This window comes from Lissotriton vulgaris, chromosome 3_1 (genome assembly GCF_964263255.1).
Source record: "Lissotriton vulgaris chromosome 3_1, aLisVul1.2, whole genome shotgun sequence".
Taxonomy (NCBI): domain Eukaryota; kingdom Metazoa; phylum Chordata; class Amphibia; order Caudata; family Salamandridae; genus Lissotriton; species Lissotriton vulgaris.
In genome coordinates this window covers 1,949,863,830-1,949,881,728 of record NC_141689.1, presented here as the reverse complement: position 1 = coordinate 1,949,881,728, position 17,899 = coordinate 1,949,863,830, and the positions used below count along the sequence as shown (strand labels likewise).

Below are 17,899 nucleotides of genomic sequence, written 5' to 3'. Positions count from 1 at the left end.
GAGACAGAAACACACATTTAAAGAGAGATATTGATTGACATATGAGTTATGAAAACATATTTTAACATGGTGCATGGATATTTAACAAATTTTCAAATTTAAAGTACTACACTATAATATTAGTGGAACAGCACATATAGGTTCTTAAGCCATATCAATAACAGAGTCCAGAATTATGACACATGACACAAAAACGCAAAAGTCCCAAGGCCATTAGTTAAGGTTGCTGTTCAAGCTTTTCTCCACTCCCACCAAATGTGCTGCTGAGTATCTCCTTTATTAAGTTCACAATAAGAATGTTAAAGCCTTTCTTTACTCAAAACTGATCATGAAATCATAGACCGCCTGGCCCACAAGATTTTGTAAAAGAAATAGGAAAAGTCTGTCTGTAATTATCTCCCACCTCCCCAAAAAATATCAACATGATTATTTTGTAATTCAAATTTATACTTCGTTTAGCAGATTGAATTAGATTTATCATCATTGATGATGCAATTGATTTCATAAAATTTTCCTTTGTAATTCTGAGTTTTGAATAGTTTTTAATGTCTCATTCTACCAGATGTTCTTGCTGCAGCTCTAGTTATTTCAGAGATAATCATGAAAATGGGAGGTTTTTAAAGCATGATAAGCTTAACAGGTTTGCCTTATTATAGCCAGAAATGTATATAATTTGTACTGATGTTTTCTTTAGTATCGGACACGATAACGCGTCTGGATATCGAGACGCCGCTTTGGGGATTACGGGATCGACCCAACAGGTTAATACTTTGTCTTATACTAAACAAGTAAGTTAGACCCTTACTTGGAAACTCTTGGAAACATCTAAATGTATGGGCCCACCGTAGTAGGATAACCCAATATAGAAAAGAGAAAAAATATTGGACAAGGAATTCGTTTTGGAAATACCCCACGCCTTGAAATATTGATTGCGCCCTGAAGAAGTTCTGGTGACAGAACGAAACGCGTTGGCTGGTGTCTATAAATGGATTATTAAAAGAATATTGAACTTTATTAATCACGATTCAGCGTCTTTATAAGAGGACAGTTCAACGATTTACTAATCTCCTATGATCAGTGGAGACTCACTTTTGCAGTGGTGCTTTTTCCTCTATGATAAAAATATAGACTCTTTTTCCAAGTTTTTGGATATGCTTTCGGGACAGGAAGCATGTGAGAAGTGCACACTAGTTCATTGAAAATTGAATATTTTGGTGATATTTGGGTTGGTGCTTTGAAATTGGAGTGGTCCACTGTCCGAACTGTGTTGTATCACTCAGTCAGCAGTGCTTACTTAGTTTCACCAGAGTGCAGAGAAATAGAGAGACGGGCGTTTTCAATAAAAGGTGTTATTTACTGAGCAGTCTTCTTCCTCCTGCAAGAGAAATGAATTGCCACAATTGCAATACTTTTCATAAAGTAAAGTGCGTACAGTAAAAGTAGTATTATGAAATAATACTGTAAAAGCATTGATATGGTTTCTCAGCCATATGATACTTTAAAATGGATAAAATATATACATACATAAATACATTGACTAACGTACTCAACTGGTGCTTCTAACTAAGCCTACCCCGGTGTACCTGACCTAAGCCTAATACTTGGGAAGGGGTGAGTAAGTAGCAGTTTAAGTTAAGTTGGTTAAGATTGTTTTGCCAAGAATCTGCATCAAGAATTCTCTTAAGGGTTTAGTCAGCTCCGTACCTTGGTAATAGAATGTGGGAGGTCTGGTATCTCTTTCCTCAGGACTCGATCTCCCAGCAACCCGCAAGGGTAGGCTGGAAACACCGGAGCTGGATTTTCTCGGCTGGAAAAAAAGACAGCGTCTCTCTCAGTGCGTCAAACGGGAGGGGCGGCTTCCGTGGGCTCTCGCATCAGCTGGGCTCTCAGGCAAGTAGATGGCCGCTCTGCTCCAAACCACCATGTGTTTGCTTAAGGCAACTGTTAGTATATTTATACCTGAAAGATGCTGGGTTTGACGTAAGGTTGGACATAAGACGTCACTAAGAACTAACAGTTCTTTCTGGACTCCAGGAGTTCTTGTTCAAATCAAAACAAAAGCAGGGGGGATTACCCGGGCTGCTGGAGGCTTGGTTTGTTTAAAGAACGCGTTGTGCTTTCTAGGAGTCGATGGGAGTAGCCGTGCTGTGCTTTGGACTGCCTGGGCTATTACTGAATATGGATATGATTCTTATGCATTTATCAGGATATTATTGATTATAACCACATAAGGGCATGAATCGGGAATATCGAATTAGGGTCCTAGATATAACCACAACATTAGAAACCCTCAGAAATGCAAACCATACCATGCCAGAGAAAGGAAACCAGCATCACTTAGATCCTCCTTGGTGATCTCTGTAAAACATATCTTTGAATATTTATGTGATTACAATTGATTGCTATTCAAGCAGCCAGTCCTATGTACCAATAATTTCAAGTCATTGCACAGGGAACAGCCCTAGCTGATATTAATTTGCACGTTTAGGAATAAAATTGAAAACTTTTCTGTATTGTCTTCTACATAAATGTAGACCAAATACTCAAAGAGTTAAGATTACTGCCAAAATTCTACTCTTTATCTAATTTGAATGCTCCTGAAAGAAGCATGGCTAAAGGAAACATTTGAAACCATCTTGGATATTCTCATTCCTAGCATTACTCAATTTTAAAGCCTGTCCGCATATGCAAAATTGGTGACAGAGTTGAAGTTGTCCATAAATGCTCTATTGACAATCCTTCAATGTGTATCTCACTGCCCATTTCGAAGTTTAGTTATAAAGCGAAACTCATACCCACTAGCTGTCAAGAACTATAACTGTAAGAAATAAGGGTGAGGGGGCACAGGGCAGATATGGATTGTTGGGTACCAATTGTAATGGGTAGGGGCGTTTACCATTAGTGTCATTCCCCCATAAGCAGAATTTTAAAATATAAACCAGATACCCTATTTTAGCACTTGACTCTCAGAGCAGCAAAGCAGGGTACTGCACGGCTTACTGGAGGCACCTATCAACAGTGTATGCACTAGCAAGCCCTGAATGCTAAAACACTGTACTGCCTATATGCGTAACACCAAATATTGGGTGTATTCCATAAAAGTCAGGTTGATTAAATTTGTGAGAGCATCACTACAAAAAGCAAAGGCAAAATTGTGTCACCGCACAAATCAATTATTAGTAAAATATTTGTGATAGTAACTGTATTTTCAATGGCTTTCATCAATAAATGCAGTAATGTACCATCTACCATGTGTATGTCAATAACATTTTCAACGTTCAACAAAATGCAATCTATTCGTCTTTATACCACTTTTAATCATGTTGCAAAACAACACATTTATGAATGTCCATGCTCATCAGAATCATAAAACTGTTGTCCCAGCTCCAAGACTATTTGAAATTGTTGAAACTCTCATTTGGTTAATCTATTCTCACCCCGGGTGACCACACAAAATTCCAAGCCAGACTCCTTAAGGCAACTGGCATGGTGTTTAAAAGTAGGACATTTAGAAATGTATGTTAACATAGCCTTAAAGGGAGTAGCCTCAAACATCTATTTTCACTGTAGGACATCTGGCTGGCCCACAGATAAAGATTAATGAGAAATATTCAATATTAATTGTGGTATCTTAAGGTAGGGGCCAGCTGCAAATATGATGCAATATCGCTTCTTCATAATTTTTGAAAGTGAACCATAACGGCAAAGTCACATTTCTAAAAATATTTACGAAAAGTAACTTTTATCTGTATGAAAAACCCCATGGATAAATTGCATGACCCTTTGAACTGGTAAATGGCACTGAATGAGGTGTGAAAACTGCTGCCACACACTGACATAGGCCTGAGTGTTTGGAGGTATTCTTGTTTCTCAGGCATGATGACCATTTGGTTTATACCCAGGACCTTAATTTGCTTCAAAGCATCTCCCCTAGCAACGTGCAAATGTCAGAGGTCAAATTCAAGCAGTTTTCAGATACTACGTGGGCAGGCCCCGTCCTTTAATAATTAAATCAGGCATGCACTAAACCCAATGGAGGAAAGCTGCCCTTAGGCTTAGTTTGCAGTGACCACAGAGAAAGGGCTGAGTAAGGGCTGTTCCTTACCCCAGTCACACCTCTGGGTGGGCACATACGTTCTACACAAGGGGCAAAGGGAATTGCCATTTTGGATTTTAGGTGTGAGGGGTATACTGTGGAATTGTTTGCAGTAGAGAAGGCAGAAACATTGTTTTACCCCTGGGAACTTTAACCCAATTGGTCAGGGAGGCTTTAATCATCACCTAACTCACTAGCTTGTGGCAGGCATATATGTGGCATCCCTGGACACCCTTCTCAGAATACTACTAGACCTGAGGAAGATCAGCAGAAGACTCAAGCTGCTGTCTGTGACCTTAAAGACATCAAAGCCCTAGACCTGCTCCGTCTTGTAACTAGGACAAAGAAGTGGAGTCCAGGTATCATAAGGTTGAGTTCCTGTTCAGGTTATGAGTACACAACAAGCTTGAAGGGGCCTTTTTTCTGCAACTTTCCAGCAGAAGAGTTCCAACTCAACCTGCACTGGACCATGTTGTTGCCCTCTGCTGGAGTGAATCCTGCCCTCCAAATGCTGCTACTGAGGACCTAGAACCCATGGCTGTATTTCCCTTGACGTATCCTACCACCCTTAAAAACCTGGGACTTTTTAAAATACAAGATCTTCAGAGGACAAGAACACCCTGTGAACTCCATACTCCCAATGAGCATTGCTACTTGGCTGAAAATTAGGTGTCTCCCGCTCAGAGTTTCTTTGCAGCTTCAAATCAGCTGGAACTCACGGAGAAGGAACCAAGCCTTGTGGAGCCCTCTTAGGCTATAGGCTGCATCCTTGTCCTGCTGAAGCTCCGAGTACATGATTAAGTGAGAACATAGAAATCTTGATCGGTTAAAGGCACCAAATGTATCAAGAAGAAGAGAGAAATTCCCTGGATTTGAAATTTGAATTTCTTTCACTCCAAGCGTTTCCAGCTAAAACCAAAAGAGTCACCGGGGCCATGCTAAACGGGCATCTGACCCTGTGGAGCTCTCTTTGGCTACAGCCTGATGCTTTGCCCCACTGAAGATTTTGGACTTCCATTTTTTTAAACTAAAGGCCTGATTATAAGTTGATACCACAGGGTACAATATAAATTGGGTGCAATACATGACACCTATGATGAGTTTATGGGGACTGAAATGCAGATTTTAGCATTTAACAGATCAAATTCTGCATGTTACCATAAATAAAGTATGTTTTCTACTGTTAAGTTTAAAGAATGATAGGTTATTTAACTCATCCAGTGATTCTTGAATGTATTAAATATAGCCAAACTCCTAGTTCTGTCCTGTGCGTAAACAGAGGATTACCCACAGGATGGAATTTAACTAGCCACTGATAATTTGTAGGGGGGGGGGGCGGTAAACTCCACTCTTCCCGCTAAGCATTCTGAGTTCAGTGAGTTTTGCCCACTCTGCACTCTGCTTGGAGCACAGAGTTTTTATCAAAACTCCACCAACCGCTGGATGGTAAGTTGGCGAGTGCAGTGAGAAAATCAAGGACTAGACCAATGCGGACGGTCAAGTAGAAAATCTACTCAAGAAGCAGAAATAAACTGCGCCCTCTGACGCACAGTATGGTGCAGTTCATGCTGATTTTACAGCACGGGACAAGCTCCAGGCGTTAGAATCAGCACTAAGTACTGTAACTTTGGCACTTGTGGAATTCTGTGGAGTCTAATGTAGTCTTTGGGTAACTCCATCGAACTCCACTCGTTCCACCCACCCCTAATAATCAGGCCCTAAGTCCCATGGTAAAATTTCTGACTGGCTTAAATCTGGTTTCTTTATCCGACGCATACTTCACGGCGGTCACCCTCATATCGCTCCCAGGATCTAGTATATCACAACTACTTTACTGTGGTAGGCACTTAACACTTTTGGCACTGTTTTTGTTTTAAAATGTCCAAGTTGATATCTCTGGTTTTCCTTATTTGATTTCTGTTGTGTTGATGTCATTTTATTTATTAATATTTACTCTATTGTTCTAATTCAGGGATTTTTATTGTACTTTTTGTAACTTTTTTTTTTGTACCTGCATAAATAATCTAGACATTGCCCTAAGTTACACCTGTCTTCTCGCTGCCATGGATACCAGGGGTGACCCTGAGCTAATATATTAACTTTAGGGGTTTACCCATACAAAGATCATGATTATTATTTTAGGAGGGTGGATTAGTCATCACCTTCAACAATTCATCCAATATCTTAATATATATTATTACATTTTCATACTAGGCATGCAGCGTGTCAGGCGAGAAGGGGTACTACAAAAGATCTTGGTTTGCTTTCTGGGCCCCCAGCTGCTCAACTGTAAAACATTTTCAGTCCCTTAAGATAAAAAGTGGAAATACTGTCTAGTTAATGCACATTATAGATAAAGCACTGCACATATGGAGATTGATTTTTCAATGACTCTTAATGGGAATTTCTGTAGCACTTCATACCAAATAATTTTTGGAAACTTGATAACTGATATCAATCAATATTAAGATCAACAGTGGGTGCATACACCACTGAACTATTTTACTAGGATTGCATCTTGTGATAGGCATGTTGCACAGGAATGTCTTAACAAATGCATTAACCCAATGAGAAAAATTTCTATGTATTAAACTGTGAACCACAGGTTACGTGCAGTACTCTACAGGAGAGACATATACTTTATGGATGTGATTCACAAAGGTGAACGTACACTTTTGTGCAAGTTTACTCTTTTAAGGTATTCGCCAGCTACAATTTGATAGCAATAGTAGGAACAGAGAGACTTCGCCATCGAGGTGAAGAACACAACACAAAAAAAGATAAGTTCCGTCTATCATGTTATGTGTGGAGTTCTTCACCTGGATCGCAAACTCTCCGCAGTCATAAAGTTTCTGTTAAATCATAGTTTCTCAATGCCAAAAAGAGTAAACTAACACAAAAGTGTACGTTTACCTAAGTAAATCAGGATTCAAACTTCAAGCACTTACTCTAGCTCACCAGGCAATAAAAGGACGGGGATCGGCTTATCTGGCATCCTGTCTCTGCCCCTACAGTAATACCATACATCTCCGATCCAATTCAAAATGTCTAAAGTTTACCCCCAGATTTAAAAAAGCTCGCTCTGGGGGTAAAACTTTCCAGGTGTGTGCTTCTTCTCAGTGGAATAAACTTCCCATCTCCCTCCGTAAGATCGAGGAGGAATTACCATTCAGCAAAGCTTTGAAAACATTTCTCTTCTGCTAAACGTCCTTGGACATGATCTAGTATCTCGAGCATGAGCGCTGGGACACCCCGTTGGGGTAGCTGTGCGCTATATAAAATACACAAATAATAAATATTAACAGTGGATTATGCATATATTTCTACAGGAAGAGAATTTACCACCTGAGCCGACTATTCCATTACATATATGATGACCCAATGCTTGCTAGATACTCATAACTCTAACAAATCTAACAGCCCTGACACAGTTAGCAGAAAAGGCCAAAACAAGAAAAACGCAGCTATTTGCCTGTTTTATAGACCTCAAGTCTGCCTTTGATCGAGTGCCATGGGAAGACTTGTGGAAATAAATGGCTGCATGGGGCTTACCGACTAGCCTCTTAAGAGCTATTAAAGCGCTGTATACAGGAACATGGGCCTAGGTCAAAATTGGAGACGGCAAGAGTGTAACAAACAATGTCTACACAAGTAGAAGATTAAAACAGGGCTGTGTATTGGCTGCCAGTTTAATATATATATCTTGCAGATCGTGCTCAAACTATACGGAATATCAATGCTCACCCGCCCACACTGGCTCAAGAAGAAAACGATTACCTACAGTACGCAGACGATATAGTTTTATTGAGCCAAACACCAACAGGACTTCAGTGAAGTATGGACGCCTTAAACACAAACATGGACAGAAATGAGCTAGAGCTAAACCTGATAAAAACCATAGTGATACATTTGGTAGACTCGAAGAAAAAGAAGTCCACCTGGTTCTTGGAAGGGAACAAAGTCGAGGAAGTTAGGTCATGTAAATACTTAGGGGCAGATTTATGAGGCCCTTGCGCCACGTTTACGCCGCTGTTGCGTCACGCAAGGTGGCGTAAACGTGGCGCATCCCTACGAACGATTTACAACGTGACGCATCTAGGCAGATGCGTCACGTTGTAAAGCCCTGCGCCGCTTGTGGGCGTTCCGGCGCAGGGTGGGCGTTCCGGGGCAGGTGCGCCTCGCAAAAGTGGCTGAGTGAAATCTATGAGATTTCACTCAGTCACTTTTAAGCCAATGTTGCGTCAAAAGCCTGCGCCTGCTTGAAGCAGGCGTAGGTCTTGACGCAGCATTGTTAAAATGGGGCACCCCCGAGCCTTGCTGGAACTGCGTCGCGCTTGCGACGCAACTTCCGCAATGCGACACAATTCCGGCACAGATGCGTCACGCATCTGTGCCGTTTTTGCACCATGGTGCGCCGCATTATAAATGCGGCGCACCATGGCTGGCGGAGCTGTGGTGCACTGTGGCGCATGTTAACTAGCGCATCCCTGGGGATGCGCCAGTAAACATAAATCTGCCCCTTTGGATTCATCGTGGCGCATTAAATGAAAGGTAAACAATACATAGAAACAATGCAGGCGAAAGGAGCCTTTATAAAATTATGCTGGAGACTGTGTTGTCTACCTGATGTATGATTTTTTTTTTTACCTAACAAGCCGATTCATAAACATCTAGATTACATTTTCAAAAATAGTTGTGAGCATTAACAATATATCGTAATGATCCTTGGTGTAAGTTTTTATGCTTACACTTAAGTGACCAAGAATATATTATTCTACCAAATAAAGCAGATGGAGTTCAAAGCAACATGTTCAATGTATAAAACTTAAGTGGCGTTTAACTGGATAAACACTAAATATGCTTAATTAGAATATACTTAAATTGCTAGTTAAGACACATTTACCCATTAATAAATGATGAACTAAAGCACAATTTGTAAATGAATTTTAATGATTCATTTGTATATATAATTAGTGTGGTCTGTAAACCCTCTTATTTGAATTCACAGTGAACTACTTAAATATGAAATTCAACTCCGCGTAGTTAATGTGAACCAATTACTCTAAACAGCAGGGTGGACAGAGTAATTGTCAGAAAGCAGAAGTCGCATTTGTAAGAAAGCAAAGTTACACTTAGGAGCTGGCCTCATAAATAGGAAACCAGAGGGTATTTCTGTGATTTTAGTCGAATTCTGAAGAGGGACTGGCATGTGTGGGGGGGATAGTTTTTTAGTGTGCATACACCAGGTATCGACTTCCATCAGAAACTGGATAATATCACAAATGAGTGAATAATTGCATGATGCTTTGGCACAGAAGAAGATGAAATGTGTGGGGAAAAGCATGATGTAGCTAATTACCAAGGAAATATTATTGAAACTGGAGAGCTGAAGAAGAAAGTTTAAGTCAATGAATCTCTAAATACTAAATAATATTTACAGGAAGAATTTTTAAGCAGTGCTTGCAGCCACATTGTACCGCTTTGCTGTGTTGTTGTTAACAGATATTAATTGATAGTTCTTCTATTTGTTGGAGAGAAAAGGGTTTTTCTTGTTGAATACATTCTCTAAAATAGATTTTCACTATTTCGGGGCAGTCAGGATGGAGTTTTCTTTTGGATTTTCTCTAAAATGAGGTGCAGTCGTTACTTTTTACATAATAAAATATTGGAAGCATAGAAAGTGGAGTAAAGTCGCTGATGTTCGCACGCAATGCGCTCTATAAAGCAACACTGATAAGCTCCACTAAGTTATCTAACTATGGTATGCAGCTTCCTTGCTCCAGCAAATTTGAAGTTTTCAGAGTATCATTAGAACATTGAAATTCCAGAAAATCCTAGTTGTTATTTATAAAGAAAACCTTATGACTAACTTACAAAGGTGAAGTAGAAAAGCCTCACAGAAATTTTCTGTATGAGTGTTCCTGTCCTATTTCTATCATGGAAACACTGTTACTCCTGCCTTTGGCAGTTATAGTTGGTATAAAGAAAGAGAAAGCTAACCCACCATCAAAAGGCTATAAATACACGCAAATGTTCACATCTGGGAGAATTTTCTATATATACAAAAACCTCTAACATATGCCACATTTCATTTATAATAACGTTCTGTACCATAGTCTCCTTCTCTCTCTGCATGAAGGAAACTCATCAATAATACATTTCAAAACAAAACACTTTTCAAATAAAAAATAAAAAAAGAACAGCAAAACAGGTAATGAATTCTAAAGCAAATATCCAAATTATACAACAATACAGCATTCGAGTCATGTTCTAAAGGAAAGGAAACATGCTTTATGGGACCTTGTAAACTTTATCACGATTAAAAACCCAAATGAAGATCATCGGTTAATAAACGTACCCAATCATCTATTTAGCTGTTATTAACACAAACAATCCCTAGGCTCATCTTTAAAACACTTACAACTTTTAACCAAGATGCTAGTAGCATCACCGGCATTGAAACCTCCTGAGAACGTTTGTATGTTTCCTGTGGCATTTTTTGGCATTGTGCCCCTACTACAAAATGGTATGTTTGGGTAAGTTATACATCAAAAAGAAAAACGGCATGTACAAAACAATTCAATGAAAGTTTAAAAACACAAAGCTTATGTAATCGTGGCCCGTCCTAATGGGCACAATAAAGAATATCTTTCATTGATGGTATTCCCTACCTCGCTGCGCGCCTACCATGCTTCGGAGAGATGGCTCCATCAGATGAGGGTTTCCCAAGCGTCTGCGATGTTCAGCTGAGGCTCCGGCTGGTGCGGCCTGTGGAGTGGCGGGAACCCAGCCCTAACAGGATGCGTGGGGTGGTCACGACACCCTTGCTGTTCCCATAACTTGCGGTTGTCCCCCTGCCTTGATGAAGCCCCAGAGGAGTGCAAGACATATGTAGGCGGCGACTGGTGAGGAGGCGGTGATCGCACCTAGGCCTACTCCGGATGACGCCTGCAACGGGGGCCTGAATCGTTCCCGCAAGGGTCTATCCAGCTGTCTGCCTGGTGACAGTTGGTGGAATATTGGCAGTTCAGGTAGGCCTATAGACTGTGGCTGCAGTGCCTGCTCGAGGGTGGGGGGCTACGCGAATTGGTCGGGCCCAGGGAGGACCGCATCTGGGCGCAATGAGAAGGTCACCACATGGCTGCTGAGCCTGGTGCTGCAGTGTATTGCGGTGAGTAGCCACGAGGGTCCGTCTGGCCTGGGGCCCCACACGGGGTGTGGAGCTGGGAACGATGTACGCCCTTGAACTGAGTCTGTTCTGCCTGGCATGTGGTGGGTGACCAGGAGGGTCGGTCAGGCCTGGGGCCCCGACGGGGGTGTAGAGTTGAGATCGCTGTGTGCTCTTGAGCTGTGACTGGTCTATCTGGCCATTGGTGGGTGGCCACGAGGGTTGGTCGGGCCTGGGGCCCCCACCAGGGTGTGGAGTTGGAATCACTGTGTGCCCTTGAGCAGTGCCTGTTCTGCCTGGCCAGTGGTGGGTGGTCACGAGAGTCGGTCTTGCTTGGGACCTCACCGGAGAGTGTAGCTGTGATCGCTGTGTGCCCTTGAGCTGTGCCTGGTCTCTCCGGCCTGTGGTGGATGGCCACGAGGGTCGGTCAGGCCTGGGGTCCCCACTAAGGTGTGGAGTTGGGATCACTGTGTGTGCCCTTGAGCTGCTCGTGCTCTGCCTGGCCTATGGTGTGTGGCCACGGGGTCAGTCGGACCTGGGGCTCAAACCTGGACCTACTGTGGAGTCAGTAGTGTGGTGGCTTGACGGACATATGGGAGGCTAATGCGATACTCGTATTGGTGTGAGAACCAACATGAGCCCAGCGCAGAGGGCAGAGACTGGCCTAACTTCTGTAGAGTCTGAACTTGCCCAGTATTTGCAGGACTCCCAGTCCTGAGCCCACGCAAGAGACGGATCCCATTCTCCCAGTCTAACAGCCGGGGTGTCACCCAAAGACAGTGTGCGCTTTACAGGGCGCAGCCCACGAGTTATCTGGATACGGAGGGGATTTAACACCCGGAGTGGCCCTACAATCGCTACAATCATGGTAGATCGCAGCACTGATTCCAGCGCTATTACCTCTCGGGAGATTTGGTCATGGGCGTGACCTCAGACCCTGAGTGGGAAAGTTGCAGAGGTCTGACGTCCTGGTCTCACTTCCTATGCGGAGCGCACAGCAAATAGTTATGGGCTGAATACACCCCAATACACACCGCGGCATATCCCCTGAGAGTCAAGCCGGGAAGACACATGCGGCTCCCACATCCATGACAGGGGTGAGTCAACCTGACCTTGCAGCCAAACTAGACACTGTATTAGCGGGGATGAGCGGATCGGTAATGCTCTGGACCAGACCTGCACCTCTCTGGTGGGTCGGATGGACACTATCACCTCAAACTTTACGCTCCTCCGAGCTGAAAGACATAAACTCTCAGACAGGGTCCGTGAGGCTGAGACAGCAATTATGGACCTTCAACCCAGATCCCAAAATCCCTCCTCCACACTACAAGATCTGCTGGACTGGGTTTGCACCCTAGATGAGAAGGTGGACGACACGAAGAGTCACTCACACCATAACAATCAACGCGTGGTCAATCTCCCTGAGGGGTCTGAGTGGCGGGATGCCCCCCGGATCTCTCTCCTGATCGCTGTCCCTGCAATTCGTAGTAGAGCAAGCCCATAGGGTCCCTGCCCGCAGCCCACCCTGAGGCCCGTCCTCACCCATTCCTGTTCCGCATCATGAACTTCAGGGACTGGGACGCAATTCTCCGAGAACTTGGCAAACTTCCAGGCCTCAAGGTACAAAATGTTACTGTCTCCCTCTGTCCTGGTTACACAGCTCAAGTACTTAAGGGACGAACCACCTTCAATACAGTAAAAAACTAGCTCCTTGATCTAGACCTCCGTTACTCCCTGCTATTCCCCTCCCACCTGCAGACTATTAAAGACGGCAACACTAAGTATTTTGACTCCCCCGAAGAGTTGTGGGACTGGTTTGAGGAACAGGGGCTGGCAACAGTGCACACACCACCTGAAGAGCCCCGACGCCGTGGGCACCCCTGCTGACGTAGGTGCTGGGGCAAGAAGAACAATGACCTGAGACCTAAAATAGTCGCCCCTTACCTTGACCAAACTCGACAGGAGAGCCAGGAAGCCCAACAAACGATGGTGGCCTTCCAGCCTGTGGGATCTCCATCCCCGGCTAACTCCACTGCTTCACTGACAAAATCCGGTGCCACTGAGTTTACCCCTGAATGGTCCATGGACACAGACTTCCCCCCACTCTGGGGTGTCATTCCACAGACTGCAGACGGCATTACTTGAACTTAATTTGTCACAGAATCTCGGACCTCCATCTCCGGTGGACTCCGCTGTCTCTCTGCCGAAGTCAGGAGCCTGCAAATCTACACCTGAATGGTCCTTAGATGCAGATCTCCCCCCGCCTCAGGGCATCACCCCGCAAATTGTGGTTGGCATTATTTGATTTTAGCCTATACTAGAACGCGATGTTGTTTCAAAGTATGCCATTCTTAGTAATTCCTTGATGCACTATCTCATTCTCTTTTGGGGTCACTGAGGGGGACAGTCTTTACACCGGCTCCTCCCTTTCACTGGTCTATTCCCCCCTAAGTCGTCAATAACACTAGTTCAGTAGCCATGACTTGGCGTGATTGTTTGGGCAGTTCCACATGTTGGGGTCCAGCTTTTTTCCTGTTTCAAAGTTCTCTACAGCTCTACATTATTATTTTCCTCCCCCTACACATGTTTCCATACCAACTGACCTGCTGCCTCTACACCCTTCCCCCCGAGAGGGTGCCTCACACAATGGGTACCATGGTACACAGGTGGGGTTTACTGATCTCAACTGTCCAGATGACCGATCTTAATATCATAACTTGGAACGTCAGGGGAGTTCATACACCCTCCAAGCGATACGACATTTACGCCTATTTGCAATTCCGCAAGACAAGTGAGGCACTTCTACAGGAGACACTCCTGACAACTGTTGAAGCTACCCACTTGCCCCGTTGCTGGCGGGGCAAGATATACAGTACCAACTATTCGCCCATGGCCACAGGGGTGATGATATGGGTCAAGGCGGGGGTTCCATTGGAGGAGAGGAATGTCCTGACAGACACAATGGGGCGCTATGTCTTAGTGAGTGGCAGGCTGAAATGGCCGGCCAAAATTGCTGGACTCCTTATATGCCCCAAATGTAACACAGGGTGCCTATCTGGACGATCTCTCAGAGACATATCCTGTGGCTCCTGGGAGGAGACTTTTATGGAGTACTCATGTCTCTCTCGACCGCTCCTTACCCACTCTCACCAGTACCATGGCCTCCTCCAATGCACAACTGGTAGTGGACCTGGCTGCAGGGGTTGTTGCTGCGGCAGACGCAGGAGGCTGTGTATGTAACAGCACCTCCTCGTCATCCTGTGCTTCCTCATCTATGTGCAGCCTCTCGCTGTCGCTGCTGTCGCGCCACCTGTAAGGGGAAGTGGACGTTCATTAGTTGCATGTATCTGTCACACGTGCAGTTGCTACATGCATGCTGGGTGACATTCCCTGACTGCCTATGGCTTTGCGTACTTTTGAACCTGTCTGGCTGCATTGGGGTACTTGTACATTGTGGCCACACTACATGTCTCACAATGCTTTAGGGCATTACCTGATGTGCACCGATGGCATGACTATGGAACATTATGGGAGGCTATATGGGCATGGCCATTCATAGGGGACAGGGTCGCAGTCGCATGCCACTTACCTTGGATCTCTTGGGTGGGGCGGGATGAGTCCAAACGGGTGACTCCGATGCACGCCTCAGCCTCCAGCGTGTCTTCTACTCAATCCTCCATGGGGGTGTTTGGAGGGACTGTAGGTCCTCCCCCTCCAGTGGCCAGGGACTCTCAAAGCCTCTCAGCTACCTTCTCTTTGGCACGACCTCGGAGGTCGTACCACCGTTTCTTCAGCTCATCGATTGACCGGTCGGCCACACCCACAGAGTTCACAGCGGCCGCTATCCCCACCCAGATCCTGCGCTTCTCCTGCTCGGGCACCCTCCGTGACTCCCTCCCGAACAGTTTGGAGTGGTTCTCCACCACCCCTTCAATTAAGTGCTCCAACTCCTGCTCGGAGAACTTTAGCTTTCTCTTGCGCCCGGTGGTGTTGCTGGGCCCAGGTACTGCCTCCTCAGACATAGCTGCAGTGTAGTTGGAAAGTGGTAATCCAAGGTGAATTGCAGGAGCTGTCTCTGTGGCTGCCTCGAGGTCTGCCTCACTGTGGTGAATGGGGGTGGGAACTGGCTGCTTCCTGGTTGTGATGTCATCACTGTGCTCGAAATGCGACTTCCCGTTTTCCCGATCTTGCGATTTTGCGATCTCGCTTTTTGCGATCTTGCAATTAGCGATATCGCTATTTGCGATATTGTAAATCCGACACGGATGTAGCCGGAAATAGCGATTTTCCTGCGATTTTCGATAATCGCAAACGGTTTTTGCGGCCGCGTGCGATTCGCTTTTTTTATCGCAAAACATCATGAATACCGTTCTGTGATTTCTCAATTGCGATTCGCAGTTAATCGCTAATTGAGAATCGCAGAATCCGGTTTTCATGAATCAGGCTGTATATTAACCACACATGCAGCTTAAACCATACAAAAGTGGCTCCGGGAAGTCCATGAACCATAAGACACCCAGAACAAGGAAATGCTCCCTGTCATGCTAAAGTGAGAAGACGCTATACAACTGCTCAGAACACCCCCGGGACGGAGGGTGGCCTAATCAGAATGACTCCCCTAGCATCTGAGAGGTCGGAGAAGTGCAAGTTCACGGCGAAGCTCACTTCTTTCAGAGAGTTTCCCAGAACATGCTTTAAGGCGCAGCCCATGAGGACGTGGCGTTATGATACTCTCATCAGTTACAGTGCCTCAGCCTGCTTCTTCTTACACTACCCACCACCGACCCGCTACAGCTGCGTGGTATTAATTGTTCCATGGGCTAATGCTGTGCACCAGAGTCAGCTTTGCTTCTTAAACATCTCACCAGTACAAGCTCTTTGCACTTCCCAGCAGTGCCAGTTTACTCTCGCCCTGCCTGTCAGTGAGAGCTCCTCATGCTGAAAAGTGTGGGAGGGGAGGAGGGAGAGTAGATTTTGGTGCATGAAGTGTTAAAGGGCAATACAGCAAATTACGTTACAGCACATCTGAAAACCCCATCTGACGTCATAAACAAAGGGCATTTTAGAAAGCATATTGCAGGTTGATTGCTTTAAACTCCTATCTCTAACTCACCACATATTACACCATAATCACACGAGTTACTGTCCTACCCCTCTGTATTAAGCTTGCACACATTGCATCGAAATCACATGAGTTACTGCCCTATTCCTCTGTAGTGATGTTACACAGATTACACCTTAATCACACGAGTTACTGTCCTACCCGGGGTAGGACACTAACTCACACGCTTCACCACTACGCGCTCTCATGAGTTGTGAGGAGTCAATTCTGGCCAGGGGCAGTGGCAGGGCTGCTGGGAGATTTGCTGGCTGGTGGCTGCTACAGCAGAAATGAACAAACCAACCCCTGCCTGCCATAGAGACCCTGGAGTGAGGTAAGAGGGGGGCTATTTGCTAAACTTATTCAGACGGTGTTTACAATACCTTTTCTGAAAGAGAAAAAACCCTTCATGTTATTTATTATGAATTTGCTAGATGATTGTACTATATATTTAAAACTAACAAACTGTGAAGCTCCCTCCCACCTCCCCCCCTCCACTGGTGACCCCTTGTGTTTCTGTGGAGTGTGAGTATTACCAAAGGCCTTTTTCATGTCTTTTAAGTGGCGTTTGAATTTTTCACTTTTGCATGATTTTGTTTGTAATGCTAGGAGCTTAGTGTACTGTTCAGTGTAGCTAGAGGTAAAGGAGCATATGTTCAAGAGGTTGGTAGTTCCACAGTTTTGAAAGCTGCAATGAGGGTGTCCCAGTCCATTGCAATTGATTTCTTTCACAGACCTCTTTATACCTCCCTGCAGAGTACTCCGCTCATGGCCCCTCCCCACTTGAATAACATCTTCTTGCTAGGTTGAGATAGTTGGGGGAATGTGAACTTCCATCGTTTCGTTATTTGACGTTTCGTGAGAAGAAGGGCCAGGTCTATAAATGTAGTCTCTGCCATGCAATTTTTGGCACATGGATGCAGGCCCAACAAACAATTCTCCTCTGAGCATCAGATAGGGGGGACCATGATGTATGGTCATTTAATGTCAGCTGTAGATGATGGATCCCTGAACAGTGTCATGAATGTGCATGTTTGCATTGTGCTGAGGGGATTACCAGGTAATTGTTCACGCAGCTCTCTGATTGATGTCACATGTAGTTTTTCTGAGACCCCAGATAGATCATGCAGTCTGTGTGTTCTCTTTTGTACTGCCAGTCACCGGTGTATTCAACTGTGTAGCCTTGGACCGTGTCATATATGAGCATGTAACTTGCATGATCGAGGTAACTATTAGCAGCAATACTATGTGTCTCTCGGACCTCTTTCAAGTGCTCGCCGTCCTTTTTCCCCAGCACCCCCTTCCCACGTGGGCGGCAATCTGAGGGATAGCCCCGGGCGCCACAAGCTCTAGCTACGCCACTGTACCCCACTCCACTCTGTGACAAGTGAGGGACTGCTGCCATCCCTCATTGGCTTACCTAAGTTCAGTCAAGGAGGGAAGGCAGCAGTCCCAACCCTCCTGGAACTCCGACGCTTGGGACTGCTGCCTCCCTTCATTGGCTGACCTTAGAAAAGCTAATGAAGGATGGACG

General features: G+C 44.7%; 1 protein-coding gene across 1 annotated transcript in view; it reads right to left on the bottom strand.

The window, feature by feature from the left end:
* Nucleotides 1–17,899, bottom strand: part of GALNTL6 (polypeptide N-acetylgalactosaminyltransferase like 6) — a 2,516,565-nt gene that overhangs the window by 130,570 nt on the left and 2,368,096 nt on the right. The window lies entirely within an intron of this gene.